This window comes from Schistocerca gregaria, chromosome 2 (assembly GCF_023897955.1).
Source record: "Schistocerca gregaria isolate iqSchGreg1 chromosome 2, iqSchGreg1.2, whole genome shotgun sequence".
Classification (NCBI taxonomy): domain Eukaryota; kingdom Metazoa; phylum Arthropoda; class Insecta; order Orthoptera; family Acrididae; genus Schistocerca; species Schistocerca gregaria.
The window spans coordinates 442,256,671-442,269,274 of record NC_064921.1 but is presented as its reverse complement, the minus strand read 5'-3'; the positions used below and the strand labels follow the sequence as shown (position 1 = coordinate 442,269,274).

Below are 12,604 nucleotides of genomic sequence, written 5' to 3'. Positions count from 1 at the left end.
CCCAGTACGATGTTTTGAAAGCGTTTTCGAATCGACAAATGTCTTCTTTCCGCAAGCGCTCGCCAAAGACACAGCTGTAGTTCCAGCAGACGAGGTGGCCGAGTGGTTAAGGCGTTGGACTGCTAATCCAATGTGCTCTGCACGCGTGGGTTCGAATCCCATCCTCGTCGAAGAATTTTACGTAAAGCACGCGTTTGCGGTCACTCCTTCCCCATGCGAAACGCCTCTCAGTAGTAACAACGAAGCGTGTACGAGGCCGATAGCGTGTGTATGAAATACGAGACCAAAATGCTTACCAGATGAAAGCGCACAACATTCCATAGCGTATGCCCTTCGAATTAAACATCATTTCGAGATGTATAAGCCAATCAAACTTCGGCTCCAGCGAAGAGTATGTCGGTATCTGCGAACGACGAGTTCTTATTTATATTTAAGTGCATACCTGTCGCAGTCATTTTAACGTATCGAGCCTATAATAATCCATCTGTAGCACAACTGTCGCCTCTCGACAGTTTGCTTTGCGTCAGGCCGCCATATACAGAAGCGATTTGGCAGGGCCTACTGGAGAGACTTGACTTTGCAGACATCCGTCGCTAAGGGCCGCCCAAACACCAAGCTCCATCGCAAACAGCAGGACAATCTTGGGCTAGGACGAACGTCAAAACCTTGCAAGTAATATCAGTGTAGCGTATCGAGCTGTACGTTTCGTTGCAGTAAGTCGTGGGAAAGAATGCCCAGCACATTTCTCATGTGCATTAGACGACACTGCATGTCGATACAATGCTTATTCCTGCAGTAAATAAGTGGTCCGGTGATTTTGCCCCGATCGGATATCGACGTGGACGGATGCTGTCATTAAATGACTCGCGAGTGGGAGCTTGGTCGGCTGCACTGCAGCTGGGCATTAGACGTTAACACCGGCCCAGTACGATGTTTTGAAAGCGTTTTCGAATCGACAAATGTCTTCTTTCCGCAAGCGCTCGCCAAAGACACAGCTGTAGTTCCAGCAGACGAGGTGGCCGAGTGGTTAAGGCGTTGGACTGCTAATCCAATGTGCTCTGCACGCGTGGGTTCGAATCCCATCCTCGTCGAAGAATTTTACGTAAAGCACGCGTTTGCGGTCACTCCTTCCCCATGCGAAACGCCTCTCAGTAGTAACAACGAAGCGTGTACGAGGCCGATAGCGTGTGTATGAAATACGAGACCAAAATGCTTACCAGATGAAAGCGCACAACATTCCATAGCGTATGCCCTTCGAATTAAACATCATTTCGAGATGTATAAGCCAATCAAACTTCGGCTCCAGCGAAGAGTATGTCGGTATCTGCGAACGACGAGTTCTTATTTATATTTAAGTGCATACCTGTCGCAGTCATTTTAACGTATCGAGCCTATAATAATCCATCTGTAGCAGGCCGCCATGTACAGAAGCGATTTGGCAGGGCCTACTGGAGAGACTTGACTTTGCAGACATCCGTCGCTAAGGGCCGCCCAAACACCAAGCTCCATCGCAAACAGCAGGACAATCTTGGGCTAGGACGAACGTCAAAACCTTGCAAGTAATATCAGTGTAGCGTATCGAGCTGTACGTTTCGTTGCAGTAAGTCGTGGGAAAGAATGCCCAGCACATTTCTCATGTGCATTAGACGACACTGCATGTCGATACAATGCTTATTCCTGCAGTAAATAAGTGGTCCGGTGATTTTGCCCCGATCGGATATCGACGTGGACGGATGCTGTCATTAAATGACTCGCGAGTGGGAGCTTGGTCGGCTGCACTGCAGCTGGGCATTAGACGTTAACACCGGCCCAGTACGATGTTTTGAAAGCGTTTTCGAATCGACAAATGTCTTCTTTCCGCAAGCGCTCGCCAAAGACACAGCTGTAGTTCCAGCAGACGAGGTGGCCGAGTGGTTAAGGCGTTGGACTGCTAATCCAATGTGCTCTGCACGCGTGGGTTCGAATCCCATCCTCGTCGAAGAATTTTACGTAAAGCACGCGTTTGCGGTCACTCCTTCCCCATGCGAAACGCCTCTCAGTAGTAACAACGAAGCGTGTACGAGGCCGATAGCGTGTGTATGAAATACGAGACCAAAATGCTTACCAGATGAAAGCGCACAACATTCCATAGCGTATGCCCTTCGAATTAAACATCATTTCGAGATGTATAAGCCAATCAAACTTCGGCTCCAGCGAAGAGTATGTCGGTATCTGCGAACGACGAGTTCTTATTTATATTTAAGTGCATACCTGTCGCAGTCATTTTAACGTATCGAGCCTATAATAATCCATCTGTAGCACAACTGTCGCCTCTCGACAGTTTGCTTTGCGTCAGGCCGCCATATACAGAAGCGATTTGGCAGGGCCTACTGGAGAGACTTGACTTTGCAGACATCCGTCGCTAAGGGCCGCCCAAACACCAAGCTCCATCGCAAACAGCAGGACAATCTTGGGCTAGGACGAACGTCAAAACCTTGCAAGTAATATCAGTGTAGCGTATCGAGCTGTACGTTTCGTTGCAGTAAGTCGTGGGAAAGAATGCCCAGCACATTTCTCATGTGCATTAGACGACACTGCATGTCGATACAATGCTTATTCCTGCAGTAAATAAGTGGTCCGGTGATTTTGCCCCGATCGGATATCGACGTGGACGGATGCTGTCATTAAATGACTCGCGAGTGGGAGCTTGGTCGGCTGCACTGCAGCTGGGCATTAGACGTTAACACCGGCCCAGTACGATGTTTTGAAAGCGTTTTCGAATCGACAAATGTCTTCTTTCCGCAAGCGCTCGCCAAAGACACAGCTGTAGTTCCAGCAGACGAGGTGGCCGAGTGGTTAAGGCGTTGGACTGCTAATCCAATGTGCTCTGCACGCGTGGGTTCGAATCCCATCCTCGTCGAAGAATTTTACGTAAAGCACGCGTTTGCGGTCACTCCTTCCCCATGCGAAACGCCTCTCAGTAGTAACAACGAAGCGTGTACGAGGCCGATAGCGTGTGTATGAAATACGAGACCAAAATGCTTACCAGATGAAAGCGCACAACATTCCATAGCGTATGCCCTTCGAATTAAACATCATTTCGAGATGTATAAGCCAATCAAACTTCGGCTCCAGCGAAGAGTATGTCGGTATCTGCGAACGACGAGTTCTTATTTATATTTAAGTGCATACCTGTCGCAGTCATTTTAACGTATCGAGCCTATAATAATCCATCTGTAGCACAACTGTCGCCTCTCGACAGTTTGCTTTGCGTCAGGCCGCCATATACAGAAGCGATTTGGCAGGGCCTACTGGAGAGACTTGACTTTGCAGACATCCGTCGCTAAGGGCCGCCCAAACACCAAGCTCCATCGCAAACAGCAGGACAATCTTGGGCTAGGACGAACGTCAAAACCTTGCAAGTAATATCAGTGTAGCGTATCGAGCTGTACGTTTCGTTGCAGTAAGTCGTGGGAAAGAATGCCCAGCACATTTCTCATGTGCATTAGACGACACTGCATGTCGATACAATGCTTATTCCTGCAGTAAATAAGTGGTCCGGTGATTTTGCCCCGATCGGATATCGACGTGGACGGATGCTGTCATTAAATGACTCGCGAGTGGGAGCTTGGTCGGCTGCACTGCAGCTGGGCATTAGACGTTAACACCGGCCCAGTACGATGTTTTGAAAGCGTTTTCGAATCGACAAATGTCTTCTTTCCGCAAGCGCTCGCCAAAGACACAGCTGTAGTTCCAGCAGACGAGGTGGCCGAGTGGTTAAGGCGTTGGACTGCTAATCCAATGTGCTCTGCACGCGTGGGTTCGAATCCCATCCTCGTCGAAGAATTTTACGTAAAGCACGCGTTTGCGGTCACTCCTTCCCCATGCGAAACGCCTCTCAGTAGTAACAACGAAGCGTGTACGAGGCCGATAGCGTGTGTATGAAATACGAGACCAAAATGCTTACCAGATGAAAGCGCACAACATTCCATAGCGTATGCCCTTCGAATTAAACATCATTTCGAGATGTATAAGCCAATCAAACTTCGGCTCCAGCGAAGAGTATGTCGGTATCTGCGAACGACGAGTTCTTATTTATATTTAAGTGCATACCTGTCGCAGTCATTTTAACGTATCGAGCCTATAATAATCCATCTGTAGCACAACTGTCGCCTCTCGACAGTTTGCTTTGCGTCAGGCCGCCATATACAGAAGCGATTTGGCAGGGCCTACTGGAGAGACTTGACTTTGCAGACATCCGTCGCTAAGGGCCGCCCAAACACCAAGCTCCATCGCAAACAGCAGGACAATCTTGGGCTAGGACGAACGTCAAAACCTTGCAAGTAATATCAGTGTAGCGTATCGAGCTGTACGTTTCGTTACAGTAAGTCGTGGGAAAGAATGCCCAGCACATTTCTCATGTGCATTAGACGACACTGCATGTCGATACAATGCTTATTCCTGCAGTAAATAAGTGGTCCGGTGATTTTGCCCCGATCGGATATCGACGTGGACGGATGCTGTCATTAAATGACTCGCGAGTGGGAGCTTGGTCGGCTGCACTGCAGCTGGGCATTAGACGTTAACACCGGCCCAGTACGATGTTTTGAAAGCGTTTTCGAATCGACAAATGTCTTCTTTCCGCAAGCGCTCGCCAAAGACACAGCTGTAGTTCCAGCAGACGAGGTGGCCGAGTGGTTAAGGCGTTGGACTGCTAATCCAATGTGCTCTGCACGCGTGGGTTCGAATCCCATCCTCGTCGAAGAATTTTACGTAAAGCACGCGTTTGCGGTCACTCCTTCCCCATGCGAAACGCCTCTCAGTAGTAACAACGAAGCGTGTACGAGGCCGATAGCGTGTGTATGAAATACGAGACCAAAATGCTTACCAGATGAAAGCGCACAACATTCCATAGCGTATGCCCTTCGAATTAAACATCATTTCGAGATGTATAAGCCAATCAAACTTCGGCTCCAGCGAAGAGTATGTCGGTATCTGCGAACGACGAGTTCTTATTTATATTTAAGTGCATACCTGTCGCAGTCATTTTAACGTATCGAGCCTATAATAATCCATCTGTAGCACAACTGTCGCCTCTCGACAGTTTGCTTTGCGTCAGGCCGCCATATACAGAAGCGATTTGGCAGGGCCTACTGGAGAGACTTGACTTTGCAGACATCCGTCGCTAAGGGCCGCCCAAACACCAAGCTCCATCGCAAACAGCAGGACAATCTTGGGCTAGGACGAACGTCAAAACCTTGCAAGTAATATCAGTGTAGCGTATCGAGCTGTACGTTTCGTTGCAGTAAGTCGTGGGAAAGAATGCCCAGCACATTTCTCATGTGCATTAGACGACACTGCATGTCGATACAATGCTTATTCCTGCAGTAAATAAGTGGTCCGGTGATTTTGCCCCGATCGGATATCGACGTGGACGGATGCTGTCATTAAATGACTCGCGAGTGGGAGCTTGGTCGGCTGCACTGCAGCTGGGCATTAGACGTTAACACCGGCCCAGTACGATGTTTTGAAAGCGTTTTCGAATCGACAAATGTCTTCTTTCCGCAAGCGCTCGCCAAAGACACAGCTGTAGTTCCAGCAGACGAGGTGGCCGAGTGGTTAAGGCGTTGGACTGCTAATCCAATGTGCTCTGCACGCGTGGGTTCGAATCCCATCCTCGTCGAAGAATTTTACGTAAAGCACGCGTTTGCGGTCACTCCTTCCCCATGCGAAACGCCTCTCAGTAGTAACAACGAAGCGTGTACGAGGCCGATAGCGTGTGTATGAAATACGAGACCAAAATGCTTACCAGATGAAAGCGCACAACATTCCATAGCGTATGCCCTTCGAATTAAACATCATTTCGAGATGTATAAGCCAATCAAACTTCGGCTCCAGCGAAGAGTATGTCGGTATCTGCGAACGACGAGTTCTTATTTATATTTAAGTGCATACCTGTCGCAGTCATTTTAACGTATCGAGCCTATAATAATCCATCTGTAGCACAACTGTCGCCTCTCGACAGTTTGCTTTGCGTCAGGCCGCCATATACAGAAGCGATTTGGCAGGGCCTACTGGAGAGACTTGACTTTGCAGACATCCGTCGCTAAGGGCCGCCCAAACACCAAGCTCCATCGCAAACAGCAGGACAATCTTGGGCTAGGACGAACGTCAAAACCTTGCAAGTAATATCAGTGTAGCGTATCGAGCTGTACGTTTCGTTGCAGTAAGTCGTGGGAAAGAATGCCCAGCACATTTCTCATGTGCATTAGATGACACTGCATGTCGATACAATGCTTATTCCTGCAGTAAATAAGTGGTCCGGTGATTTTGCCCCGATCGGATATCGACGTGGACGGATGCTGTCATTAAATGACTCGCGAGTGGGAGCTTGGTCGGCTGCACTGCAGCTGGGCATTAGACGTTAACACCGGCCCAGTACGATGTTTTGAAAGCGTTTTCGAATCGACAAATGTCTTCTTTCCGCAAGCGCTCGCCAAAGACACAGCTGTAGTTCCAGCAGACGAGGTGGCCGAGTGGTTAAGGCGTTGGACTGCTAATCCAATGTGCTCTGCACGTGTGGGTTCGAATCCCATCCTCGTCGAAGAATTTTACGTAAAGCACGCGTTTGCGGTCACTCCTTCCCCATGCGAAACGCCTCTCAGTAGTAACAACGAAGCGTGTACGAGGCCGATAGCGTGTGTATGAAATACGAGACCAAAATGCTTACCAGATGAAAGCGCACAACATTCCATAGCGTATGCCCTTCGAATTAAACATCATTTCGAGATGTATAAGCCAATCAAACTTCGGCTCCAGCGAAGAGTATGTCGGTATCTGCGAACGACGAGTTCTTATTTATATTTAAGTGCATACCTGTCGCAGTCATTTTAACGTATCGAGCCTATAATAATCCATCTGTAGCACAACTGTCGCCTCTCGACAGTTTGCTTTGCGTCAGGCCGCCATATACAGAAGCGATTTGGCAGGGCCTACTGGAGAGACTTGACTTTGCAGACATCCGTCGCTAAGGGCCGCCCAAACACCAAGCTCCATCGCAAACAGCAGGACAATCTTGGGCTAGGACGAACGTCAAAACCTTGCAAGTAATATCAGTGTAGCGTATCGAGCTGTACGTTTCGTTGCAGTAAGTCGTGGGAAAGAATGCCCAGCACATTTCTCATGTGCATTAGACGACACTGCATGTCGATACAATGCTTATTCCTGCAGTAAATAAGTGGTCCGGTGATTTTGCCCCGATCGGATATCGACGTGGACGGATGCTGTCATTAAATGACTCGCGAGTGGGAGCTTGGTCGGCTGCACTGCAGCTGGGCATTAGACGTTAACACCGGCCCAGTACGATGTTTTGAAAGCGTTTTCGAATCGACAAATGTCTTCTTTCCGCAAGCGCTCGCCAAAGACACAGCTGTAGTTCCAGCAGACGAGGTGGCCGAGTGGTTAAGGCGTTGGACTGCTAATCCAATGTGCTCTGCACGCGTGGGTTCGAATCCCATCCTCGTCGAAGAATTTTACGTAAAGCACGCGTTTGCGGTCACTCCTTCCCCATGCGAAACGCCTCTCAGTAGTAACAACGAAGCGTGTACGAGGCCGATAGCGTGTGTATGAAATACGAGACCAAAATGCTTACCAGATGAAAGCGCACAACATTCCATAGCGTATGCCCTTCGAATTAAACATCATTTCGAGATGTATAAGCCAATCAAACTTCGGCTCCAGCGAAGAGTATGTCGGTATCTGCGAACGACGAGTTCTTATTTATATTTAAGTGCATACCTGTCGCAGTCATTTTAACGTATCGAGCCTATAATAATCCATCTGTAGCACAACTGTCGCCTCTCGACAGTTTGCTTTGCGTCAGGCCGCCATATACAGAAGCGATTTGGCAGGGCCTACTGGAGAGACTTGACTTTGCAGACATCCGTCGCTAAGGGCCGCCCAAACACCAAGCTCCATCGCAAACAGCAGGACAATCTTGGGCTAGGACGAACGTCAAAACCTTGCAAGTAATATCAGTGTAGCGTATCGAGCTGTACGTTTCGTTGCAGTAAGTCGTGGGAAAGAATGCCCAGCACATTTCTCATGTGCATTAGACGACACTGCATGTCGATACAATGCTTATTCCTGCAGTAAATAAGTGGTCCGGTGATTTTGCCCCGATCGGATATCGACGTGGACGGATGCTGTCATTAAATGACTCGCGAGTGGGAGCTTGGTCGGCTGCACTGCAGCTGGGCATTAGACGTTAACACCGGCCCAGTACGATGTTTTGAAAGCGTTTTCGAATCGACAAATGTCTTCTTTCCGCAAGCGCTCGCCAAAGACACAGCTGTAGTTCCAGCAGACGAGGTGGCCGAGTGGTTAAGGCGTTGGACTGCTAATCCAATGTGCTCTGCACGCGTGGGTTCGAATCCCATCCTCGTCGAAGAATTTTACGTAAAGCACGCGTTTGCGGTCACTCCTTCCCCATGCGAAACGCCTCTCAGTAGTAACAACGAAGCGTGTACGAGGCCGATAGCGTGTGTATGAAATACGAGACCAAAATGCTTACCAGATGAAAGCGCACAACATTCCATAGCGTATGCCCTTCGAATTAAACATCATTTCGAGATGTATAAGCCAATCAAACTTCGGCTCCAGCGAAGAGTATGTCGGTATCTGCGAACGACGAGTTCTTATTTATATTTAAGTGCATACCTGTCGCAGTCATTTTAACGTATCGAGCCTATAATAATCCATCTGTAGCACAACTGTCGCCTCTCGACAGTTTGCTTTGCGTCAGGCCGCCATATACAGAAGCGATTTGGCAGGGCCTACTGGAGAGACTTGACTTTGCAGACATCCGTCGCTAAGGGCCGCCCAAACACCAAGCTCCATCGCAAACAGCAGGACAATCTTGGGCTAGGACGAACGTCAAAACCTTGCAAGTAATATCAGTGTAGCGTATCGAGCTGTACGTTTCGTTGCAGTAAGTCGTGGGAAAGAATGCCCAGCACATTTCTCATGTGCATTAGACGACACTGCATGTCGATACAATGCTTATTCCTGCAGTAAATAAGTGGTCCGGTGATTTTGCCCCGATCGGATATCGACGTGGACGGATGCTGTCATTAAATGACTCGCGAGTGGGAGCTTGGTCGGCTGCACTGCAGCTGGGCATTAGACGTTAACACCGGCCCAGTACGATGTTTTGAAAGCGTTTTCGAATCGACAAATGTCTTCTTTCCGCAAGCGCTCGCCAAAGACACAGCTGTAGTTCCAGCAGACGAGGTGGCCGAGTGGTTAAGGCGTTGGACTGCTAATCCAATGTGCTCTGCACGCGTGGGTTCGAATCCCATCCTCGTCGAAGAATTTTACGTAAAGCACGCGTTTGCGGTCACTCCTTCCCCATGCGAAACGCCTCTCAGTAGTAACAACGAAGCGTGTACGAGGCCGATAGCGTGTGTATGAAATACGAGACCAAAATGCTTACCAGATGAAAGCGCACAACATTCCATAGCGTATGCCCTTCGAATTAAACATCATTTCGAGATGTATAAGCCAATCAAACTTCGGCTCCAGCGAAGAGTATGTCGGTATCTGCGAACGACGAGTTCTTATTTATATTTAAGTGCATACCTGTCGCAGTCATTTTAACGTATCGAGCCTATAATAATCCATCTGTAGCACAACTGTCGCCTCTCGACAGTTTGCTTTGCGTCAGGCCGCCATATACAGAAGCGATTTGGCAGGGCCTACTGGAGAGACTTGACTTTGCAGACATCCGTCGCTAAGGGCCGCCCAAACACCAAGCTCCATCGCAAACAGCAGGACAATCTTGGGCTAGGACGAACGTCAAAACCTTGCAAGTAATATCAGTGTAGCGTATCGAGCTGTACGTTTCGTTGCAGTAAGTCGTGGGAAAGAATGCCCAGCACATTTCTCATGTGCATTAGACGACACTGCATGTCGATACAATGCTTATTCCTGCAGTAAATAAGTGGTCCGGTGATTTTGCCCCGATCGGATATCGACGTGGACGGATGCTGTCATTAAATGACTCGCGAGTGGGAGCTTGGTCGGCTGCACTGCAGCTGGGCATTAGACGTTAACACCGGCCCAGTACGATGTTTTGAAAGCGTTTTCGAATCGACAAATGTCTTCTTTCCGCAAGCGCTCGCCAAAGACACAGCTGTAGTTCCAGCAGACGAGGTGGCCGAGTGGTTAAGGCGTTGGACTGCTAATCCAATGTGCTCTGCACGCGTGGGTTCGAATCCCATCCTCGTCGAAGAATTTTACGTAAAGCACGCGTTTGCGGTCACTCCTTCCCCATGCGAAACGCCTCTCAGTAGTAACAACGAAGCGTGTACGAGGCCGATAGCGTGTGTATGAAATACGAGACCAAAATGCTTACCAGATGAAAGCGCACAACATTCCATAGCGTATGCCCTTCGAATTAAACATCATTTCGAGATGTATAAGCCAATCAAACTTCGGCTCCAGCGAAGAGTATGTCGGTATCTGCGAACGACGAGTTCTTATTTATATTTAAGTGCATACCTGTCGCAGTCATTTTAACGTATCGAGCCTATAATAATCCATCTGTAGCACAACTGTCGCCTCTCGACAGTTTGCTTTGCGTCAGGCCGCCATATACAGAAGCGATTTGGCAGGGCCTACTGGAGAGACTTGACTTTGCAGACATCCGTCGCTAAGGGCCGCCCAAACACCAAGCTCCATCGCAAACAGCAGGACAATCTTGGGCTAGGACGAACGTCAAAACCTTGCAAGTAATATCAGTGTAGCGTATCGAGCTGTACGTTTCGTTGCAGTAAGTCGTGGGAAAGAATGCCCAGCACATTTCTCATGTGCATTAGACGACACTGCATGTCGATACAATGCTTATTCCTGCAGTAAATAAGTGGTCCGGTGATTTTGCCCCGATCGGATATCGACGTGGACGGATGCTGTCATTAAATGACTCGCGAGTGGGAGCTTGGTCGGCTGCACTGCAGCTGGGCATTAGACGTTAACACCGGCCCAGTACGATGTTTTGAAAGCGTTTTCGAATCGACAAATGTCTTCTTTCCGCAAGCGCTCGCCAAAGACACAGCTGTAGTTCCAGCAGACGAGGTGGCCGAGTGGTTAAGGCGTTGGACTGCTAATCCAATGTGCTCTGCACGCGTGGGTTCGAATCCCATCCTCGTCGAAGAATTTTACGTAAAGCACGCGTTTGCGGTCACTCCTTCCCCATGCGAAACGCCTCTCAGTAGTAACAACGAAGCGTGTACGAGGCCGATAGCGTGTGTATGAAATACGAGACCAAAATGCTTACCAGATGAAAGCGCACAACATTCCATAGCGTATGCCCTTCGAATTAAACATCATTTCGAGATGTATAAGCCAATCAAACTTCGGCTCCAGCGAAGAGTATGTCGGTATCTGCGAACGACGAGTTCTTATTTATATTTAAGTGCATACCTGTCGCAGTCATTTTAACGTATCGAGCCTATAATAATCCATCTGTAGCACAACTGTCGCCTCTCGACAGTTTGCTTTGCGTCAGGCCGCCATATACAGAAGCGATTTGGCAGGGCCTACTGGAGAGACTTGACTTTGCAGACATCCGTCGCTAAGGGCCGCCCAAACACCAAGCTCCATCGCAAACAGCAGGACAATCTTGGGCTAGGACGAACGTCAAAACCTTGCAAGTAATATCAGTGTAGCGTATCGAGCTGTACGTTTCGTTGCAGTAAGTCGTGGGAAAGAATGCCCAGCACATTTCTCATGTGCATTAGACGACACTGCATGTCGATACAATGCTTATTCCTGCAGTAAATAAGTGGTCCGGTGATTTTGCCCCGATCGGATATCGACGTGGACGGATGCTGTCATTAAATGACTCGCGAGTGGGAGCTTGGTCGGCTGCACTGCAGCTGGGCATTAGACGTTAACACCGGCCCAGTACGATGTTTTGAAAGCGTTTTCGAATCGACAAATGTCTTCTTTCCGCAAGCGCTCGCCAAAGACACAGCTGTAGTTCCAGCAGACGAGGTGGCCGAGTGGTTAAGGCGTTGGACTGCTAATCCAATGTGCTCTGCACGCGTGGGTTCGAATCCCATCCTCGTCGAAGAATTTTACGTAAAGCACGCGTTTGCGGTCACTCCTTCCCCATGCGAAACGCCTCTCAGTAGTAACAACGAAGCGTGTACGAGGCCGATAGCGTGTGTATGAAATACGAGACAAAAATGCTTACCAGATGAAAGCGCACAACATTCCATAGCGTATGCCCTTCGAATTAAACATCATTTCGAGATGTATAAGCCAATCAAACTTCGGCTCCAGCGAAGAGTATGTCGGTATCTGCGAACGACGAGTTCTTATTTATATTTAAGTGCATACCTGTCGCAGTCATTTTAACGTATCGAGCCTATAATAATCCATCTGTAGCACAACTGTCGCCTCTCGACAGTTTGCTTTGCGTCAGGCCGCCATATACAGAAGCGATTTGGCAGGGCCTACTGGAGAGACTTGACTTTGCAGACATCCGTCGCTAAGGGCCGCCCAAACACCAAGCTCCATCGCAAACAGCAGGACAATCTTGGGCTAGGACGAACGTCAAAAC

The 12,604-nt window shown here is 48.8% G+C and overlaps 14 non-coding genes across 14 annotated transcripts; all 14 read left to right on the top strand.

The window, feature by feature from the left end:
* The first annotated feature begins 88 nt into the window (after positions 1-88).
* Positions 89-170, top strand: Trnas-gcu (transfer RNA serine (anticodon GCU)). The gene has a single exon. It is a non-coding gene; the product is annotated as a tRNA-Ser (tRNA).
* An 839-nt stretch (positions 171-1,009) lies between these two features.
* Trnas-gcu (transfer RNA serine (anticodon GCU)) lies at positions 1,010-1,091 on the top strand. The gene has a single exon. It is a non-coding gene; the product is annotated as a tRNA-Ser (tRNA).
* Positions 1,092-1,896: 805 nt separating this feature from the next.
* On the top strand, positions 1,897-1,978 carry Trnas-gcu (transfer RNA serine (anticodon GCU)). Its single transcript has one exon. It is a non-coding gene; the product is annotated as a tRNA-Ser (tRNA).
* An 839-nt stretch (positions 1,979-2,817) lies between these two features.
* Trnas-gcu (transfer RNA serine (anticodon GCU)) lies at positions 2,818-2,899 on the top strand. The gene has a single exon. It is a non-coding gene; the product is annotated as a tRNA-Ser (tRNA).
* An 839-nt stretch (positions 2,900-3,738) lies between these two features.
* On the top strand, positions 3,739-3,820 carry Trnas-gcu (transfer RNA serine (anticodon GCU)). Its single transcript has one exon. It is a non-coding gene; the product is annotated as a tRNA-Ser (tRNA).
* Positions 3,821-4,659: 839 nt separating this feature from the next.
* Positions 4,660-4,741, top strand: Trnas-gcu (transfer RNA serine (anticodon GCU)). Its single transcript has one exon. It is a non-coding gene; the product is annotated as a tRNA-Ser (tRNA).
* An 839-nt stretch (positions 4,742-5,580) lies between these two features.
* On the top strand, positions 5,581-5,662 carry Trnas-gcu (transfer RNA serine (anticodon GCU)). Its single transcript has one exon. It is a non-coding gene; the product is annotated as a tRNA-Ser (tRNA).
* An 839-nt stretch (positions 5,663-6,501) lies between these two features.
* Trnas-gcu (transfer RNA serine (anticodon GCU)) lies at positions 6,502-6,583 on the top strand. Its single transcript has one exon. It is a non-coding gene; the product is annotated as a tRNA-Ser (tRNA).
* Positions 6,584-7,422: 839 nt separating this feature from the next.
* On the top strand, positions 7,423-7,504 carry Trnas-gcu (transfer RNA serine (anticodon GCU)). The gene has a single exon. It is a non-coding gene; the product is annotated as a tRNA-Ser (tRNA).
* An 839-nt stretch (positions 7,505-8,343) lies between these two features.
* Trnas-gcu (transfer RNA serine (anticodon GCU)) lies at positions 8,344-8,425 on the top strand. The gene has a single exon. It is a non-coding gene; the product is annotated as a tRNA-Ser (tRNA).
* An 839-nt stretch (positions 8,426-9,264) lies between these two features.
* Positions 9,265-9,346, top strand: Trnas-gcu (transfer RNA serine (anticodon GCU)). Its single transcript has one exon. It is a non-coding gene; the product is annotated as a tRNA-Ser (tRNA).
* Positions 9,347-10,185: 839 nt separating this feature from the next.
* Positions 10,186-10,267, top strand: Trnas-gcu (transfer RNA serine (anticodon GCU)). Its single transcript has one exon. It is a non-coding gene; the product is annotated as a tRNA-Ser (tRNA).
* An 839-nt stretch (positions 10,268-11,106) lies between these two features.
* Positions 11,107-11,188, top strand: Trnas-gcu (transfer RNA serine (anticodon GCU)). Its single transcript has one exon. It is a non-coding gene; the product is annotated as a tRNA-Ser (tRNA).
* Positions 11,189-12,027: 839 nt separating this feature from the next.
* Trnas-gcu (transfer RNA serine (anticodon GCU)) lies at positions 12,028-12,109 on the top strand. The gene has a single exon. It is a non-coding gene; the product is annotated as a tRNA-Ser (tRNA).
* The last annotated feature ends 495 nt before the right edge of the window (positions 12,110-12,604 follow it).